Genomic DNA, 19464 nt, shown 5'->3' on the forward strand with positions numbered 1-19464 from the left:
ATTCCCAGTTATGGACAGCGCTGTTTCGGCCTATTGAGAAATCCTCAGCATAGCGTAGGGATACTGATTTGGCAGAGTGAGAGGCTATAGACCAGGGTCAGGGGATAATCGTACACATCAGGGAGAGTGTTTGCCTACATAGGCAGTATCCCTATGCTATGCTGAGGATGGCCCAATAGGCCTAAAAAGCGCTGTCCATAGCTGGGAACCTGTTCCTTTTGGGATATAAATACTAATTTGGCAATTAAATTCACATCATGATTAAAAAGACTTTTTAACTGAGTCATGAATGATGTTAAGGATGCTGCCCTCTAGAGGGTGGCGTACAGAATGCACAAGTCACTGTGCTAACAGATACAGCTACTCTTCTTGCCACAACTCACATTGATGTGCCATCCTGGATGAGTTACATACCTTTTTAAACCCTGTCCTTTTTGGAGCCAGTTGTGCTGTTAGCGTCAGCACACAATATGCTAATTAGGATTTCTATAGTCAGGTTGACAGTACTGGGGTGGAGCAGAGAAAATGGGTCCATCTACCTGGTAGTTAAGAGCTTTATTGTTTGTTTGGGAATGGTGGGGACTATGAAAAAAATTTCAAACATGTTGTAATCAGTGGATTGGAGCCTTTTTAATGACACAAAGAGTTGGAGTTTGTGAAGGTAGTGTAAGATCTTCTTTAACTCCTTCCCGACATCTGCAGAGACAAGACAGTTAATGTTGGGTGTTTAAATATTGTGGATTTATTATAAAGCAGAGACCTACTTCTAATGCTCATGCAAAGCTGACCAAGACACCATTTTTCTGGTCTGCAAGGTTGCTGCCATTTTGGGGAGGATCGCCGGTGCCTGGATCAAGATCCAGACTGGCGATCCATTACCATTACAGCTGCGAGCGCCTAGGCTTGTCTGACAATGATTGTATGATAGTATGCTCCATGCAGCCTGTCATACAAATGCTGACATTTTGCAATGCATTGCAATAAATTTGCATTGTAATGAATTGTATTAGTGGTCAGACCCCCTGGGTTTCAAGATCCCCTAGGGGGGTTCTAATAACTTCAATAAAAAAAATACTACAAAATAAAAAGAATTCAAAATTCTAATCAACCACCTATTCTCCTTAGAATTCACAGTATTAAAAAATACTGTGAAACACATGCACATTGGGTATCCTCAAGTGCAAAAACGCTCAATCTGCAAACTTATACTTTTCCGTATGGTCAATGCCAAATTGGGGAAAAAAAAAAAAACATGCCAAACCGGTGGGTTTTTTTGCTGTTTCGCCTTGATATAGATGATTTGAAAAAGTAAACTAAAAAGTACAAAAATGTATGTCTTATGCATCCCTGTACACAGAAATATAAAAAAGTAACAGATTTCATAATATAGTGACTTATATAGTCGAAGAAGTGAAATATATAGTGAAAAACATTTTTTTTGGCTATGTTTTGGATCTGCTTAAAGGGTTAACATTTAAATAAAACTGTATAAATTTGGTATCCCAGAATTTTACCAAAACATAGAATACAGGTGATATATCATTTTGATTGCACAGTAAATGTTATATAAATGAAGTCTGCAAGAGTTGCACAAATGCAATTTTTTTTATCCAAATGCACCCCATTCTGATTTTTTTGTCAGCTTCCCAGTACATTGTACAGAATAATAAATGGTATCATTATGAAAAATTTTCCTGCAAGCACCAAGCTCTCATTTAGCTCTGTGAAAAGTTATAGGTTTTGGAAGGCAAACAGTCCAAAAATGTAAATCAAAAAATGTCACCAGCGGGAAGAGGTTAATAACCATTGGGAGATATATATATATATATATATATATATATATATATATATATATATATATATATATATATTATATTAATGTAGATTGTGAACCCCCATATAGGCATCACAATGTACTTTTTTTTTTCCTATCAGTGTGTCTTTGTAGAATGGCAGGAAATCCACACAAACACAGGTAGAACATACAAACTCCTTGCAGGTGTTGTTCCTGGTGGGATTCAAGCCCAGGACTCCAGTGCTGCAAGGCAGCAGTGCTAACCACTGAGCCACCGTGTTGCCCCTCTATTGGGCTATACAGTATTTCACAGTAATAAACCATCTATATATATGTCCACTCAGGGTTAAAAGTGGACTGCCTGGACATGTAAACTTCGTAAGTGGTTAAGTGTGCAACAATCCTAACAATCCCTCCATTGATCCTCTGTCTAAGTACCACTGCATTTCACTGCTCCACTTGGCTACAAAACTCCACAAACTATATGTTCTTGTTAAATGTTGCTCCCACCTCATGTCCAATTTACATTGAACTATCTACTAAAAAACATATACTGCATATAATATACAGACATTGCACCAATGATGCATTATTTTCTTATTAAAAAAAAAAAGTCACTTTTGTCTCTGTAGAGCCTGGAACAGTCAAGAACCTGACTGCAGAAAATATCACAGCAACTTCTATCTCTCTGAATTGGGTTAATCCAGAAGGAGGTTCAGATGCCTATAAAATCGAGATCAATGGAAATTCTTTTTCTAGAACTAACATAACCCTGAATACAAATTACACAATTGATGACTTGGCTCCTGGAGTTGTGTACAGAGTTGTGGTTTCAGCTCTAGTCAGTGCCCCCTATATACAGGGAGAAGGCACAGAAACAGTGGTTAAAACAAGTGAGTATTATGACAATGCTCTGAAATATTGTTAATTTTAAAGTTTGTAACTCATCAACACCGACATTGGTTAACAGTTGGTTCAGTGATGGTTCAGTTCCCATTTCCACATAAAAATGCACATTGTTTTAGTTAAAGATGCCTTTTATTTGCAAAATGGAATAAAGAACCAGTTTAGTTTATTCACGCATCTTCTTTTTTATTATTAAGCAGCGCACATCCTCTCACGCCCAATTTTTTTCCTTCTAAGATGCCAGAGGACAGTCAAACATGTTAGGTAGTAGAAGCCCCACAAAACACACAAAAATACATGCTGAGAAAGTAATAGATTGGGCAGTTGAAGATTAGAGATGAGTAAGTAGTGAAATATTCGAGATTCGCATTATAGTCTATGGGAAAAAATGCTCGTTTCAGGGGAAACCACTATTTGACTAAAGGAGAGTGTTTAGGAGGAGCGAAGCGCAGTTAAAGCGCACTGACCCCATAGACTATGGACCAGTTCACATTAGCGCTCGCCTCCCGTCCGGAAGGAGTCCACAGGAGGACCCCCCGAACGGAATATCAGCGCAACTGCAAGTGCTGGACAGTTAAGCACACGGACCCCATAGCATATAATGGGCTTCATGTGCTTGCCGCACACTGCCCGCATGAATCATTTGCGCAGGCAGTGCGCTGCAAGCACACAGAGCCCATTATATGCTATGGGGTCTGTTTTCTTAACTGTCCAGCACTTGCAGTTGCGCTGATATTCCATTCGGGGGAGTCCTCCTGCAGATTCCTTCCGGACGGAAGGCAAATGCTAATCCTTATTTGTCCTGCAGAAGCAGCATTGATTGGCCGAATGCTATAGCATTCAGCCAATCAACGCTGGTTCTGCGGCAGGCTCATCTTTGCTAGTCGGGAGATCTGGCAGCTTGCAGTTATGCAGGAGCTGATTTTTTCTCATAGGAATGCATTGACCAGCGTTGATTGACTGAATGCTATACAGTGTACAGCATTCGGCCAATCAACGCTGGTCTGCCGGAGGCTCGTCTGTGATGAGGCAGAGTCTAAGATCGGACCACAGTGAAGACTGTTGTGGTCCGATCTTAGAGTCCGCCTCGTCACAGACGAGCCTCCAGTAGAACCAGCATTGATTGGCCGAATGCTGTACACTGTATAGCACTCGGACAATCAACGCTGGTCAATGCATTCCTATGAGAAAAAGTCAGCTCCCGCATAACCGCAAGCTGACAGCTCTCCCGACTAGCAAAGATGAGCCTGCTGCAGAACCAGCGTTGATTGGCCAAATGATATACACTGTATAGTATTTGGCCAATCAATGCTGGTTCTGAATCAAATCTTTACTGCGAATAGTGAGTAGTATTTGATCTAGTACGAGTATTTCGAATACCGTAGTATTTGATCGAATACCTACTCGATTGAATACTACTTGCTCATCTCTATTGAATATCATTTGCACTTGGGATATTCCTTTAACAAAACTGTGAAGAACAAGTCACAATGTTTCTTGAAGGACCATTATTTATTTAATTAGATAGTAAAACAAATCCCTGGTTAATAAGCTCACTAATAATAATTCTCCATCTCTCAGCTTAAGAGTCTCAAAAAGTATAAAATGATTGATTATATAATGGGATTCAAAAGGACAAATTTATGAACACTGGAGTTATCGATGTCAGCCTTCATAACCCGATCAATGGTGGAGGGTGCACCCTGTTCACCTTCTCCATGTTTTTTTTGGGGGTAGAGTGGCCACAATTTTTTGGGCAAAAGCCTGATTTCTGAAAAAATGTGCATCTTTACAAGGAATAATCTTCTCAATTACCGTATTTTTCGGACTATAAGACGCACTGGACTATAAGACGCACCTAGGTTTTAGAGGAGGAAAATAGGGAAAAAAAAATTTGAAGCAAAAACTGGTAAAATATTTAATATATGGGAGTTGTAGTTTTGCAACAGCTGCAAGGCCACATTGACAGGTGACCCTACAGCTGTACGGGGATGCATAGAGTGGTTTTTTTTGCGGGGCCAGAAGTACTTTTTAGTTATACCATTTGGGGGGGATATCTATTGCTTAGATCACCTTGTATTGAAAAAAAAAGAGGAGGTGATTTAGAACTTTTATTTATTTCATATTTTTAAAGCTTTTTTTTTTTTTTACTATTTTATTCCCCCCCGGGGGCTTGAACCTGCGGTCACTTGATCGCAAGTCCCATAGACGGCAATACAACTGTATTGCCGTCTATGGGACATTCTGTCTATTAGTATTACGGCTGGTCATAGAGACCAGCCGCAATACTAATATATAGCAGTGACAGGCCCGGGAGCTTCATTAGGCTCCCGGCTGTCACCCGAACAGGTCGGCTCCTGCGATATCGCCGCGCAGGAGCCGGCCTGCAACTTTACAGGTACGGGGCCGGTGGGGACCGGCCCCGGGGGAGAAGGGGCCGCTGATACTGACCCGGCATCCGCTGTACTAGAGAGGCGGATGCCGAGAAGGGATAGACACCGGGGCCTGAGACATCGCTACGATCCTCTGCCTCTGCCCTCCGGCGGGGGCACGGAGGAGCGGAATAGCATCACTCCTCCCGCTGCTGGCTTCATGCAGGGCAGAGGAGCGCAGCGATGTCTGAGGCCCCGGCACCTGTAATGGCGTCTATCACTTACCGGCTTCCGCCTCTCTATTACAGCGGATGCCAGGCGCCACCTTCAGACTATAAGACGCACCCTTCTTTTCCCCAAAAATTTTGGGGAAAAAAAGTGCGTCTTATAGTCCGAAAAATACGGTATATTCACATTTAAATTTTCAGGTTTTGAATAAAGTTGTAATGAGTCTCTGATATTCTGAGTGCAGCAAAAGTAGCTCCTTGGTCAAGAGGGACTGGGTTTGAATTTGATCATAGAAGGGGTACAGAGGCAGAAGTTGCACTCAGGCCCTAGAGTCTAAGGTGGCCCAAATTCCTCTGTGACACATCCTTGGTAAGGGCTCGTACACATCTGCGCCCGGTCTCCTTTCTGCAGGTTTCCGTTTCCTGCACAAAACAGAGGCAGGATACGGAAACCTGCAGGACTCTTTCAAACCCATCCATTTGAATGGGTTTGAAAGATGTCCGGCCGTGAGCGGCGGTGAGCGTTTTATGCTCTCCACCGCGAAACTGTTTTTTTTAAACCGGACACAGAGTCGGACATGCAGTACTCTGTGTCCGGTTTTAAAAAAATGGTTTCACGGCAGAGAGCATATAACGCTCACCACCGTTCACAGCCAGACCGATCTGACAGGTTTCCAACTTCTGTATGCAGAAGACGGAAACCACAGAACGGACTCCGGGCGCTAGTGTGAACCTAGCGAAACTTCTAATAATCTTATAATTTTCCATAGGGCTACACTATTCCCTAAACACACTCAGATTAAAACATTTTGTTACTCTTTTTGCAGATGCCAACAGCCTAATTTTTACACTTTCTTATTCATCAACTAATGTGAATCACAAAACACTAATTATAACTGAGGTAAGTTATTGGATTTGTAAAGATTATTATTAATACAGATGTTATTGTACATACATTGACACTTATAAATCTTCCGTGATTTGTTCTAGATAAATCGTATTCTGCAGGAGCAATTCCCAAACCAGAATGTGACTGCAATCTGGAGACAAGATAAAACAGTTTAGCTCTGTAAAGTATTGCTTTTATCAAATGTGACTGAAAAACCTGCTAAGGAGAACCCAAGGAAATTTTATACCAAAGTATTACAAAACAGATGGGCTTTTGTAAGGAGCCTGCATAAACTGAGTCACATCTGAAATGCCAAGTCTATGAACTATTGGAACTACTCTATATCTTGGATTATGCCATCCATGATTACAATTGCACTTATATGTTCCAAAAGTCTTTGCCAACTTTTCATTTTCTGTCATTTACCATCATAACATTCACATCAAGTTTGAAGTTTTTTTTTTTTTTTTTATCATGAGCCTTATTTTTGTACAATTACGTTGTGCCAGGTATTTGCCAATTAAAATGTGTTTCTTAAGTTTGTTCCTGTTATAATTATTAATACTATTCATGAAGTTATTTAATACCAAATAAAAAAATGAAAAAAACTGAGAGGAAATAAAACCAATTGTAAAAAAAAAAGTATGGGGCATAACTAAATACAGTATGTTGTTCAAAGAAAGTATTCTCCAATTTACTTATTCCATAGAGTAAGCATTCATTTCCCAAGAGCACCACATTTTCAGTTTTTAAATGGTATGTTTCTCAGTCTCATAGCTCTTAAAAATCCTTTCCATTAGTGTCCCAATGTGATCTTTTGGTTACAGTACCATGAAGTTATTAATGTTTGAAAGCATAAAAATTAATATGTAAAATATTCTAACAACTCGTGGTGACCCGGGAGCAGCTTCAGCTTAGTCATGCTGTCCCCTTGCTAATTTCACTTCCCGGGCATAATTGACATGAGAAGGACTGAGAGTGCGATGACAACGATACCGAGGATGTATGAGTAGCAAGAATGTTACACCAATAATTTATAAGTAGTAAATTTATGACTTTAATATATTGTCAGGGTCTGGGGTTGCTAGGTGGGGTGACATAGACACACAAGACCATTTTCTTTAGTCCAAAACCGAAGTAGAGTTTTATTTTCACTCAAAACAAAACAGCAGTGCAGCAACAAAAGGAAAACAATACAAAAATAAATACCTGCCCGGCTAGGCTCTAACTACACACATCAATAGGTTAGCTCACCTATGATAGCAGATTCAATAGAAAAATTGAAGGGTACAAGACACAGCTCCCACAGTGTGACCTTCCAGCTGGCCCTGCAGTCCAGCTCTGTCCAAAGTCTTGCTGCTGGAGCTGACCTTTTAAACCTCACTGATGAGGACAATCCACAGCAGCTGACACTGCAGAAACATCCACAATGTGTGGACTGGAGGGGGTGTGGAATGACAGGTCCCACTGCCAATCCTACCTGACATTCCTAACAAATCCAGCCCAATACTGGTCATTCCTGGACTTTCTCTCATCTTGCCCACATGAGTAGTCTGGGCGAGATGTACAACCCCTCCATTATTTTGTCAGCCATCGACTTACATATCCCCCCTTCTTCTCTAGACCGGAGGGCTGGGCACTTGTGGCCAACATACAATGGACTCTTGACAGGACATCAGCATTTCCCAGTAATTTCCCTGGTCTATATTCCACACTAAAAAAAAATTCTGTAAGGACAGGAACTATCTGGTAACCCTAACATTTTTGCCCTTATTCATCTTCATCCATGTAAGGGGGGGCATGGTTAGTGACCAATTTAAACTTTCTACCCAGGAGGTAGTACCTTAGGGCATCCAGTGCCCACTTAATAGCCAAACATTCCCTCTCTACAATGGCGTAGTTTTTCTCTGCAGGGGACAATTTTCTGCTCAGGTACATCACTGGATGCTCCTCACCATTTACCACCGGGGACAGCACTACTCCTAGACCAGCATTTGAGGCATCTGTCTGCACCAGTTTAAATAAGTTTAAAATAAATTAGAAATAAATAAAGCCCCAAAAATCCCATTTTCCCAAATAAAATGTTTCTTTATGTAAAATAAAGAAAAATAGAAAAAAAATTACATATTTGGTATGACCATGTCCGTAATAACCTGAACAATAAAATTAAAACATTATTTAATTATTTTATTTATTTTTTTAAAAAAAAACGTACAAAACCACACAAAATAATGATTATTCACCACCTTTGCCTTACAAAATGTTCAATAAAAAGTAATCAAATGGTCAGATGAAAACCAAAATGGTAAAAAAAAGCAGAGGTCATCCTCAAAAAATAAGCCCTCAACCAACACTGTTTACCGAAAAATAAAAACGTTATGCCTTTCAGAAGATGGCGATGCAAAAATAATTGATTTTTTTCCCCTAAATTGAATTTTACTCTGCACAAATAGCAACACATTAAAAAATAATATAAATGAGGTATCGCCGTAACCGTACCGACCCGCAGAATAAAGGTAACATGTTACTTATGCTGTACGCTGCACGGGGGGAAAAAAATGCTAAAAGCGATGCTAGAATTGATGTTTCCTTTTACATCCCACCCAGAAAGAGTTAATAAAATGTAGTCAATAAGTTACAGGCACCCCAAAATGGTGGCATTGAAAAGTACATCTAATACCGCAAACACCAAGCCCTCATGTGGCCACATTGCAAGAAAATAAAAATCTAACTTGTATAATGTGAAGACAAAAACCCCAAAAGTCGCCAAATCATTAGGACATAAGTGGCTGCGACTAGAAGGAAATGTATAAGCTGTGCGAGCGTTTTCAGGGGACACCCCATATTTAGAGCTTATGAGAGAAAATACACCCGCTGACCCCCCAGAATGCCCTTCTTCCCCATCCGTGTCATAGGAGCTAGTGGGAAAATAAAATGGGATTTGGTGTACCCAATTTACTCCGCACACCTTACACATTCACTTTGGGGTTACTATTGCTCACTACATCACTTGATAAAATTCTTTGAGGGGTGCGGTTTTCAAAACGGGGTCACTTTCTAGAGGTTTCCACTGTTTTGACACCTCAAGGGCTTTGTAAATGCGACATGGTTCCTGAAACTGATCACAGCCAGATCTGCCCTCTAAAAGCTCCTTGGCGCGCCTTCCCTTCTGCGTCTCGCTGTGCGTCCATATATTAGTTTACACCCACAAGTGGGGTACTATGGTAGTCCGGAGAACTTGCATAACAAATTACGGGATGCATTTTCTCCTTTAACACCTTGTGAATGTGCAAATTCTAGGGCTAAACGAAAACATTAGTAAAATAAAATCAAATTTGAAAATTGAAAATTTCACCTCCATTTTGTCTTAATTCCTGTTAAGCATTTATAGGGTTGAAATACTAGGTATATGTTGTTTTGGCTTATTTAAGGGGTGCAGTTTTGAAAATGGGGTGATTTATAGGGGGTTTTAATACAAGGGTCTTTCAAAACCCCTTCATAACTGGATTAGTCCCTTAAAAAATGGGTTTTAGAAATGTCTTGAAAATTTTGAATATTGTTGCTTCACTTGTAAATCTTATAATATCAGTAAAAAATAAAAGGCCGACTAAAGTTTGAAGCTGACATAAAGCAGAGATCTGGGACATGAGATTTATTATATAATTTTGGCGGTCTGACTATCTGTATGCATATATGCAAACTTTATAAAATGCATATTTTTCTAAATTTCCACCAAATTTCCTATTTTTTCATAATTAAACACAAAAAATATCAACCAAAATTTACCACTAACAAGAAGTACAATGTGTTACGAAAAATAATCTCAAAATCACTTTGGTAAGTTAAAGCGTTCCAAAGTTATTGCCACATAAAGTGACACATGTCAGTTTTGAAAAATCAAGCTTGGTCAGGAAGTCAAAAAGTGCCATCAGCGGGAAGGGGTTAAAGTTCAGAAAGCACAATGCATTTCGGGAAACAGTGCCCTTTGTCAAGAGTACATGAACTGCTGTGGGTGGCTGGATGCATCTTGCAATCTTTTCAGGTGAAGTGTGGTTCCCTTTACTATGGTCTCTTGGCAATTCAATCAACACCACTGGTGAACCCATGAAACAGTTCTGAGGCAACTCTTTCACAACTCCACTAGGTGAGAGTTCATTTGACACATTGCAATTTTCTCTCACCTAACATAATCTACTACACTATATACAGCTTGGTGCTGTTCTTGTTTTTGTCTTTGCATGACAGAGGCGGGGCTGGATTTGATGACGACACTGTGCTCTGAGCACAGGGGGAACGTCCCTGTTCTCTCTGTGCATAAATAGCATAAAGAAGAAAAGATGAAATTTGAAAACATTGGTGAAAACCTGCAAAATAAAGCAAAGAGATGAATAGTCTCTATAAATGCTAATTCTACGTGGTTTAGTTTAAAAACATTTTTTTAATGATAGAATCCCTTATTCATGTTCCACAAACATGTGAAACCAAGGATCAGTGATAGTTTGCATCTAATGATAAAGGGCGAGTATTTTTGCTGTGATACATGGTGCCACAGCACCCTCTCCCTTTTGAACCTTCGTCCTTCACTAATGTTAATTTTTCCTACTCTTGTTTTGCCTCTTTTTCTTCTATTTTCCTCTCTCCCCCCCCTACCTTTTTCCTTAGGTAAGCAGTGATCAGGGCCATCAGTGGATCAGCAGGCAGATGTTGTTGCACATGGCTACACATGCAAATTGTAATTATAAGTAGGTGGTCCCTGAAGCTGCTGATTGGTCCGCCCATTTTTCAAGGTGGGTATTTGGTGGTTTAAATAGCCAGATAAACAGCTGTTCAGTGTCAGTCTCTGGCTGATCCTCAATCAAGCCCCCTCGTTAACACAAAGTCACTGTAATTTGGATGGATTAATTCCTATTGACATGAGTCACTGAAAGGGGATTTGACTTATCCACCAAAGGAAATTAATGTATAAAACTTTACTTTTATTAGATAAATTAAAACATGTAACCAAATATTTAAAACATGTCCTACACCATAACCCGCTGTGCAACGACAAGTAAATGAATAAGGAGGAGGGCTAGTAGCGCTATATCTGTTGCGCCCTACACCAACACTTTCTCTACCTCCCTCATCCAATATATGATGTGCACCAAAGACCTCACAGATTTAAATAAGAACATGACCAAAAATACTGTAAAGGCTCAATGGAATGCTCCCCCACTCCTCCGAGGATACTGGCCTAACGCCACACCAACAGATGAGAAAAGGTACCACTGGCTTGGTCACTGTTCAGATTATCTGCGTGTGGGTGCTACGCTGGAAGTCGAGCGGCGGTCCTGCTAGCGGTCAGACCACCTACCGCTGATCTTTCTTGCACAAATGGTTGTGGATAGGGTCCGATGTTCAGGACACAGCAGAGAGACCCCTGATGAATCACTTTTAGTGAAGAAACGCATAGGGTCAGACAAAGCAGTTATAGATGTAGCACCCACACGCAGATAATCTGAACAGTGACCAAGCCAGTGGTACCTTTCCTCCTCTGTTGGTGTGGCGTTAGGCCAGTATCCTCGGAGGAGTGGGGGAGCATTCCATTGAGCCTTTACAGTATTTTTGGTCATGTTCTTATTTAAATCTGTGAGGTCTTTGGTGCACATCATATATTGGATGAGGGAGGTAGAGAAAGTGTTGGTGTAGGGCGCAACAGATATAGCGCTACTAGCCCTCCTCCTTATTCATTTACTTGTTGTTGCACAGCGGGTTATGGTGTAGGACATGTTTTAAATATTTGGTTACATGTTTTAATTTATCTAATAAAAGTAAAGTTTTATACATTAATTTCCTTTGGTGGATAAGTCAAATCCCCTTTCAGTGACTCCCCTCGTTAACACCCTTTATTTAAGCTCCACCATGGTGTTTCAGTATTTTAATGCATTAATTGATTATTCATATTTTATGGACTTTTATCAAATTAATTAGATTTATTTAGTTATTAATTATCTGTATATTTTATTTATTAATTGCATGTGATTTGGTTACTTTTATAAACATAGTGGCACATTTTCACCATGAGAAATTGTATGTGTTATTCATTATGTGTATTTTAATGCATTAATTAATTATTCATATTTTATGTACTTTTACCAATTTAATTAGACTTATTTAGTAATTAATTATTTATTTATTTTATACATTAATTTTTTGTGATTTGTTTACTTTTATAAACACAGCGGCACATTTTCACCATGAGAACCTGTTTGTGTTATTTATTAATGGTTAATGTTTGGACGTATCAGGAAAAACAAGTATTACGCCCAGGAATGTACATTATTGGAATGTTCCATTTTGGCGCCAGCACTTAGTAGTTTCCCTTGTAAAGAAAAGTCAACAAAGGTTACGTAATCTTGTTTTAGTGAATATAAGGTTGTAGGAGTGGTAATGAGCTGAAGTGTAAGATTACAGGTGTCTACTGAAAGTTATAATCTCCTTCCTTACAGCACAGCAAGGAGTAGACAGTACTACAAGCTATGGATAAAGTCTTAGCTGTAGGGGGGTGCAGAGGCAGCAATTGCCACCATGCCATGGAGCCAGAGGGGGCCTTTCTACCACCCAAGAAAACACCATTATTATAGATAGCACATGGTAAGTGGGGGCAAATAAGCTCTTAGTATCTATATCATGGATCTCATTTATACGGTTTTGCCTCTGGGCCACAGATGAAGTCCTCAGCCAAGGTACTAATATTTTGTATACATTGATTTAAATGTAGAATCAAATTTGTTAAGAAAAAAGATAAATTGTGTTTATATGTTGGCCTGTTTTTAAACATCTGTAATTCAGCCTATGGTATCGCATAAATCGGGTAACGTCAGGAAACTGCTTAAAATTCACTTATATATAACTCAATGGTAGGCTCGCTACACTTACATACAATTCATACTTCTACTATCCTACCGTAGCAAATTTAATGCGTATCCAACATTTTGTTCTGAAGTGGAAATTTTCTTATTCCTGTTTTCTTATATTATTATTATTATTATTATTATTATTATTATTATTATTATTCTATAAAATACTAGCAAACAATGCTGATATTTCTGTAAATTATATACATATAAATACTGATTTGTCATATCAGTACTTTGCTTAAAGCAACAAGTAAGTAGCATAGTACAAAAGGAGGAATAGCAGATCTAACCAGAAACTGATTCTATAACTTGGCAACATTTCAAAGTGATGCTGCCTTATTTCAAAAGACTGTCAATCATAATAATGTCAATCATGTAAAATCATAAGTCATCCCAGACTGACATGGAAACCTGATACCCCTGGGAGGTAGAACATTGAGGAGAGAGACCAGTAGCTGTGGACTGAGATTGGGGGACCTGAGAACATTTTGTAAGTTTTATGGTGCCTTATTTTTTGCAGGATGAGCTTGTGCCTTGGTGCACATAGATACTTTGTTCATTTTAAAGCCTTTTTATGATTTTTGCAGAACAGACCATACATTAAAATAAATAAGTAAAAACACACCCCTTAATTCAATGCCATACCAACAGCCCTGATCAAATAATGAAATATTGGTCAAGTACCATAACATAACAAAATTTCACAGTGACAAACCCTAATAAGTCTATGTTTGTCTATGTTTGAGAAATAATATATTAATAAATAATTATGTTAATAAAATGAAAAGAGAAGAAATTCCCATTGTTTCCATAAAAAGCTAACAAAGTCATATTGATATCACAACAAATAAAGAAATTCTAGACATAAAAATAATTCGTATTAAATGTCTAAAAGGTGTCCGGCCTTTAAGGCTAAAAATACCTGTACTAGCTAATGACTAGACATTTCTTTACCATGGTATTTCAGTAAGTTAAATATGTCTCATGTTTTTGAATGCAATAAGATAACAAACTCCTCTAGTTATATCTTATCTTGATGGTAATAAAGCAAAACAAAAACAGGTTGGACCAGATTGTAGTTGACTCATTTCCTCACAAATGCAAAGTATGAAAACTTGGATCGCAGATAGTTACAGATCAATAGCTTTATTGACTTCAAACAGTAAGATTTTATCATGGGTGCCTGATACATGTTTTGGTTCCTTCTGGTGTGATCTGGGGATCTTACATTACATCTAAGATTCCACAAGTGTTGGGTTGAGCCAAAGTGACTTTTGCCCCTTTCCTATTGTGCCCTTGTGGGTCTTAAGAGGCCTTCTTCTGCCACACCTACCCTATCTATCTAGGTCAAACTTGTGGAGTCACCTGGTTGGATCATGCTCTGCTATTCCAAAGGTGTCTGACAACTTGCAGCTGCAAGCTTAATGTATGCATGCCACAAAATAATTTATGCACCCAAGTAGGGACCCAATGAATAGAGGTCGGTGTGAAATGGTTAGTGGGCTTATAAAATTTGATCAAAATTGTTCTTAGCAGCATTAAAACTGTATAACATGATTATGCTGTCTTTTTTTATTACAATTTTGGTTTAAAGGGAGACTGCCGCAGGGAAAACTAAATCAAACTAATGACAGTACCTTGTATAGTTGCTTGTGCACGAAGAAGCTTTTCTTATTTTGCAATGCAGCTGCATTTTCATGAAAATCAGCCTGCTATTATTATGCAAATTAGCTTAAGGGTGCATTGACACTAAGTATACGCTGAGCTGATTCTGAACATAAAACAAGTTTAGAATCAGCACATACAAAGCAGATCCCATTCATTTCAATGGGAGCCGGCATACCAGCGCTCCCCATTGAAATGAATGGGCTGCTTTTTTCCCTATTGGTTTCAATGTGATACTCGTGTATGCCAGCCCCCATAGAAATGAATGGGATCTTCTTTGTACGCGCTGATTCTGAACGTGTTTTACGTTCAGAATCAGCTCAGCGTATACTTAGTGTCAATGCACCCTAAAAGGACTTTAGGGCATTTCTTGCTGCTGGGGTTTCACTCTCTGCTCTACTGTAGATAACCTCCACTAAGTGCAGCCAAATTCTTACAAAGTGGAAGATGTCTCAAGAATTTGGGGGAAGAACTGGTCAGCAATTTGGGGTGGTTATCTAGAGCAGAGAGTAAAACTCCAGCAGGAGAAGAAACACCCAGTGAGCCTTTTTCAGGAAATTTACATAAGAATAAAAGACTGGTTTTAAAAATTAGTCAATAAGTTATATTTATCCAAAATAGTGCCAACATTCTCATCCTACTCTCATCCCTAAAAAACAAGCCTCTATTGGAATTTAAAAATGAAAAATTGGTGTACAAAATTGACTAAATCTTGAAGAGACTGAATTTACTTATAATGTCTTCTTGACATCCATCATAATCATACAGCGGATGTCATGTCATTAAACATGGCACCCAATCAGGAACTGAGTGAGCTGAATACCTGCCAGTTCCTACTGTTGTGTAAAGCCCTGGTGGCAGTGTCTGTGTTCAGTAGATATCTGTGATGAAGGAACCTTAGCTCCTTAAATGTGACCACAACATCTTAGGGGTCACTTTCACATTGAGTAGCTGTCAGTCTGATGCTGTCCTCAGTCGTGGCTTGGCTTTGCTAAGCTCATAGTCTCCATGCATCAGAGAATCAGCACACTCAGCACTTATTTCCCCTCCCTACAGTTAAAGACGATTGCACACGACTGTGTGCTAACCGGCTGCCGTGAATGAGCGGTACGGGAGGCACACGGGGATACACAGATGCCATCTGAGTGCTGCTCTGTACACCAGCCATGCTTTCGCATTCCCTTTCATTCAATGAATAGGACCCACGGAAGGACCGCAAAATTGAATTCTATATTTTCAGCACATTTGTCCTATGGTTGTGGGGCCCCCAGATCTGAGCACAAGACTTTCTGCCTGGGAGAGTTCCACTTACAACTGTATCGGCGTACTATGCAAGCTGATACAGTTAAAGCCTATGACAGAACAGGGACCTATAAAGTCCTTGCTCTGTCATAGAAGATTTACAGTTATGTGCTTCTATTGTTCTTGTAATATTCCTCTGGGAGGACAACTTAACTTCCCAAGGATGTCTTTAATTCCCACACTAAATATTCTGATAAGTTAATTGGCTTCCTAAGCCCGAGCATGTTTCTCATCGAAATGCTGCAAAAAAAAAAAAAAAAAAAAAAAAAAAAAGCTGTAGAAAGAAAGACTGTGGTGGCAACATTTCCACTGTGTAAGTTTTTATGAATTTTTTTGGATTAGCCAGAATCCCATCCACTTTGCAAGCAATGTATAATACAGCATTTCTTGCTGAAGCATTTCCACCATGGCCATAACACCGCGTATTTGCAAGGGGGGGCTCAGGCCATAGGGAAATTAGATTTTGAGATGTTTCAGATCAAGAACCAATGTGAAGGGGCATCATGGTGCTCAGTGGTTTGTACTGTAGCTTCGCAGCGCTAGTTCCTGGGTTCAAATCCCGCCAGGAACAACATCTTCAAGGAGTTTGTATGTTTTCCCCGTGTTTGTGTGGATTTCTGCCCACTCTACAAAGATATACTGATAGGGAAATAATGTATACATGGGGCTATATGGGGCTCACAAGCTACATAAAAAAAAAAAAAGAAGCAATGATGCTGATCTTTAAACTGTGAAATATGTTGGCAGCATGTACAAAACTGGAATTTAATACATAATTATTAGAGATTAGTTGCAAAATGTCCATTGTCTCACTGAGGGCTATAGGTATTGGTTCCCTTTTAATTTGCTCTTAATTTCTTACCACTTTTTGCCTGGTAGGACATCACTTAGTGGCAAAGCTCTGATACCTGTTGGTATTATATGTTCTAACAAACCAGACTTCGAATGGGCACAAATTGTTCATTTCTTTATGACTGTGAAATTTGTTACTTCAGGAAGTTTTACATGATTACATATTATCGAAAGAATGTGTTTCTTTACTGGATGTTTTTCTAGATCAGAGATGTTGAAAGTATGAGGGACTGCTGTTATTTAGAACAACTAGTTCCTTGGTAAATGCAGGTAGTATTGTTTTGCTCAACTTTGTCAAGAAGCAATGGATATGTTCTTGCCACTGAAGCTTGCAGAGCTTGCTTGTCCTTGTATAACATTGAAAACAGGATTAGTATACTTTTTTAGTATTCTATGAATGTGTCCAACATGGGAGCACAAATGTTAGCATTCTTTAACCCTTTCCCGACATCCGCCGTAATAGTACGGCGCTGGTAGTACTACGGCGGCTGCATGGTGTGCACACAGAAACTGTATTATAAGAGGACACTATAACAAAAAGGTACTATAGCTGATAAGGGGCACTATAATTTTAATATTGCTATTCTAATCTATGAGGAGACATTATTACCTACTAGGTGGTACAAATTGGGTTTATGGAGGCACAAAGAGGGTTGTACTGTTAGAGGACAAAAAGGGAGTGTTATTATTATTAGTATTATTAATACAAAGATGGCCATTGTTATTGTTTAGTGAGCAGGAAGCGGCATTATTAATATGCAGGGCTGATAACTGGCCATCATTACTGAAACACAGCAGAAAAAAGTTGCATTTTACACTACCAGCAAAGTGACTGAGATTCTGATTAATTTCATCCACACATTGTGGGGAAAACAACTGATAAAACTGCTTTTTCATAAATGCATATGTTTTTGTCAATTTTATCTGTGGAAATACTCACATTTTCCTTATATTTCCCTATACATTAACAAGGGAAGAAAAAAACACAAAAATGCTATGAAAAATGGTGCAGAAAAAACACAAGACGTTTCCGCTGCATTTTTTTTCTTCAGCGTTTTTTAGCTGCATTACACAACATGGGGCCTTAGCTTGAGGGTAAGTTCAATTACTTATCAACTTCTTACTGATGCATATGAACACTTTGCTCTGCACAATGTTATTAAGGTAACAATGCTATGACGTGTTGTTTTTATGGGAAAAACTAGTTTTTCTGTAGTGCAGACAAGAACAGAGTTGTGTGCAGAGTTGTAACACATTTTATAGTTTATTTGTTTTTTTTGTTTTTTTTTACAGATTTGTATTAAACATGAAGAAATAAAAAGCAAAGGAGTTTTCATATACTGTCTTTGATATCCAATCTACCACAGTCCTTACTACCAATGAAATCCCTGGTGTTGCAAACATTTTGCAGTGGGTGTTTGTGTGGGAACATAAGTTTAGCCAGTACTTGTTAGCGGATTGGTGTTATATTATGCCACATTATGGAAATCTAACTTCACTCTCTTATGTCTTCAGTAATTTTCCAGGAACATCACTGGAGGAGGAGAGATTTGGAAGATTATAATAAAGAGAAATATACTGTAATTACATTGCTTGTTGTCCAACTATGTTTGTGATATAAGAAGTCATTAAACAAATATTTATCTAAGGTTGTCTGCGTTTTTTGCTTTCTTTTTTAATTTTTATTACACACACACACATGCATACATACATTCATTCATTCTTTCATTCATTTTCCTTTGCTGCTTGATATGAGGTAAGTCTAAAAATATATTGCAAATACTTACATATATATGGTAGTCATCTGCCAGTCTGATTTTCCTCCTAAAAGGATGTGGTTCCTATTGCACAAAACCAATAGTTTATCGGCACTAAGTTATGTAATCCACTGATTTTCTATAGAAATGTGCTATTATGTAGCAGAGTTAACCCGAACTTGTGCAATTTATTAGACTGCTGCATGATATCTTATGACAGAAGACAACAAAAAACAATACAAAAACAAAAAACAAGACATTTTTCGGTGACTTTTTATTTTTCATTTTTGTTTTTCTCTATGATAAGATATCATGCTATAGCAGTTTAATCAATTAATCAATCAACTCTTTGTTACCTCTGCTACATCTGAATATATACATACAATAAGATACACAGAGTATATATATATATATATATATATATATATATATATATATATATATATATTATTATTATTATTATACACACCACATATGTATTGTGTATAAATAAATATTTATCTATTTTTAATCAGTTTATCATTATCTTTCAAAACCTTGACAGGTGAGACAACTCTGCCTCCAAGTCCTAGCACACTGTCGGTGCTTCCTTATAATACAAATAAAACTACTGAAGCTATATCCACCACAGAAGTCTTATGGATTTCTAGCACACACACATCAGCACAACCAACTACAAGATCTGAAAGCGGCACTTTTTCTACTGCAATGACAAATCACACAGCAACTGCACAGCCTGAACAGATGACAAGTTTAAATGTGACTACAGGACTGATGGGTAAGTTTTCATGATCCATGAT

The 19464-nt window shown here is 38.5% G+C and overlaps 1 long non-coding RNA gene across 1 annotated transcript; it reads left to right on the forward strand.

Moving 5' to 3' along the window:
- Positions 1-2433: 2433 nt before the first annotated feature.
- LOC142196712 (uncharacterized) lies at positions 2434-6348 on the forward strand. The gene is made up of 3 exons (XR_012715279.1): positions 2434-2688; positions 6128-6201; positions 6291-6348. It is a non-coding gene; the product is annotated as an uncharacterized LOC142196712 (long non-coding RNA).
- Positions 6349-19464: the final 13116 nt, after the last annotated feature.

The sequence above is a fragment of the Leptodactylus fuscus genome, chromosome 3, assembly GCF_031893055.1.
Source record: "Leptodactylus fuscus isolate aLepFus1 chromosome 3, aLepFus1.hap2, whole genome shotgun sequence".
Lineage (NCBI taxonomy): Eukaryota > Metazoa > Chordata > Amphibia > Anura > Leptodactylidae > Leptodactylus > Leptodactylus fuscus.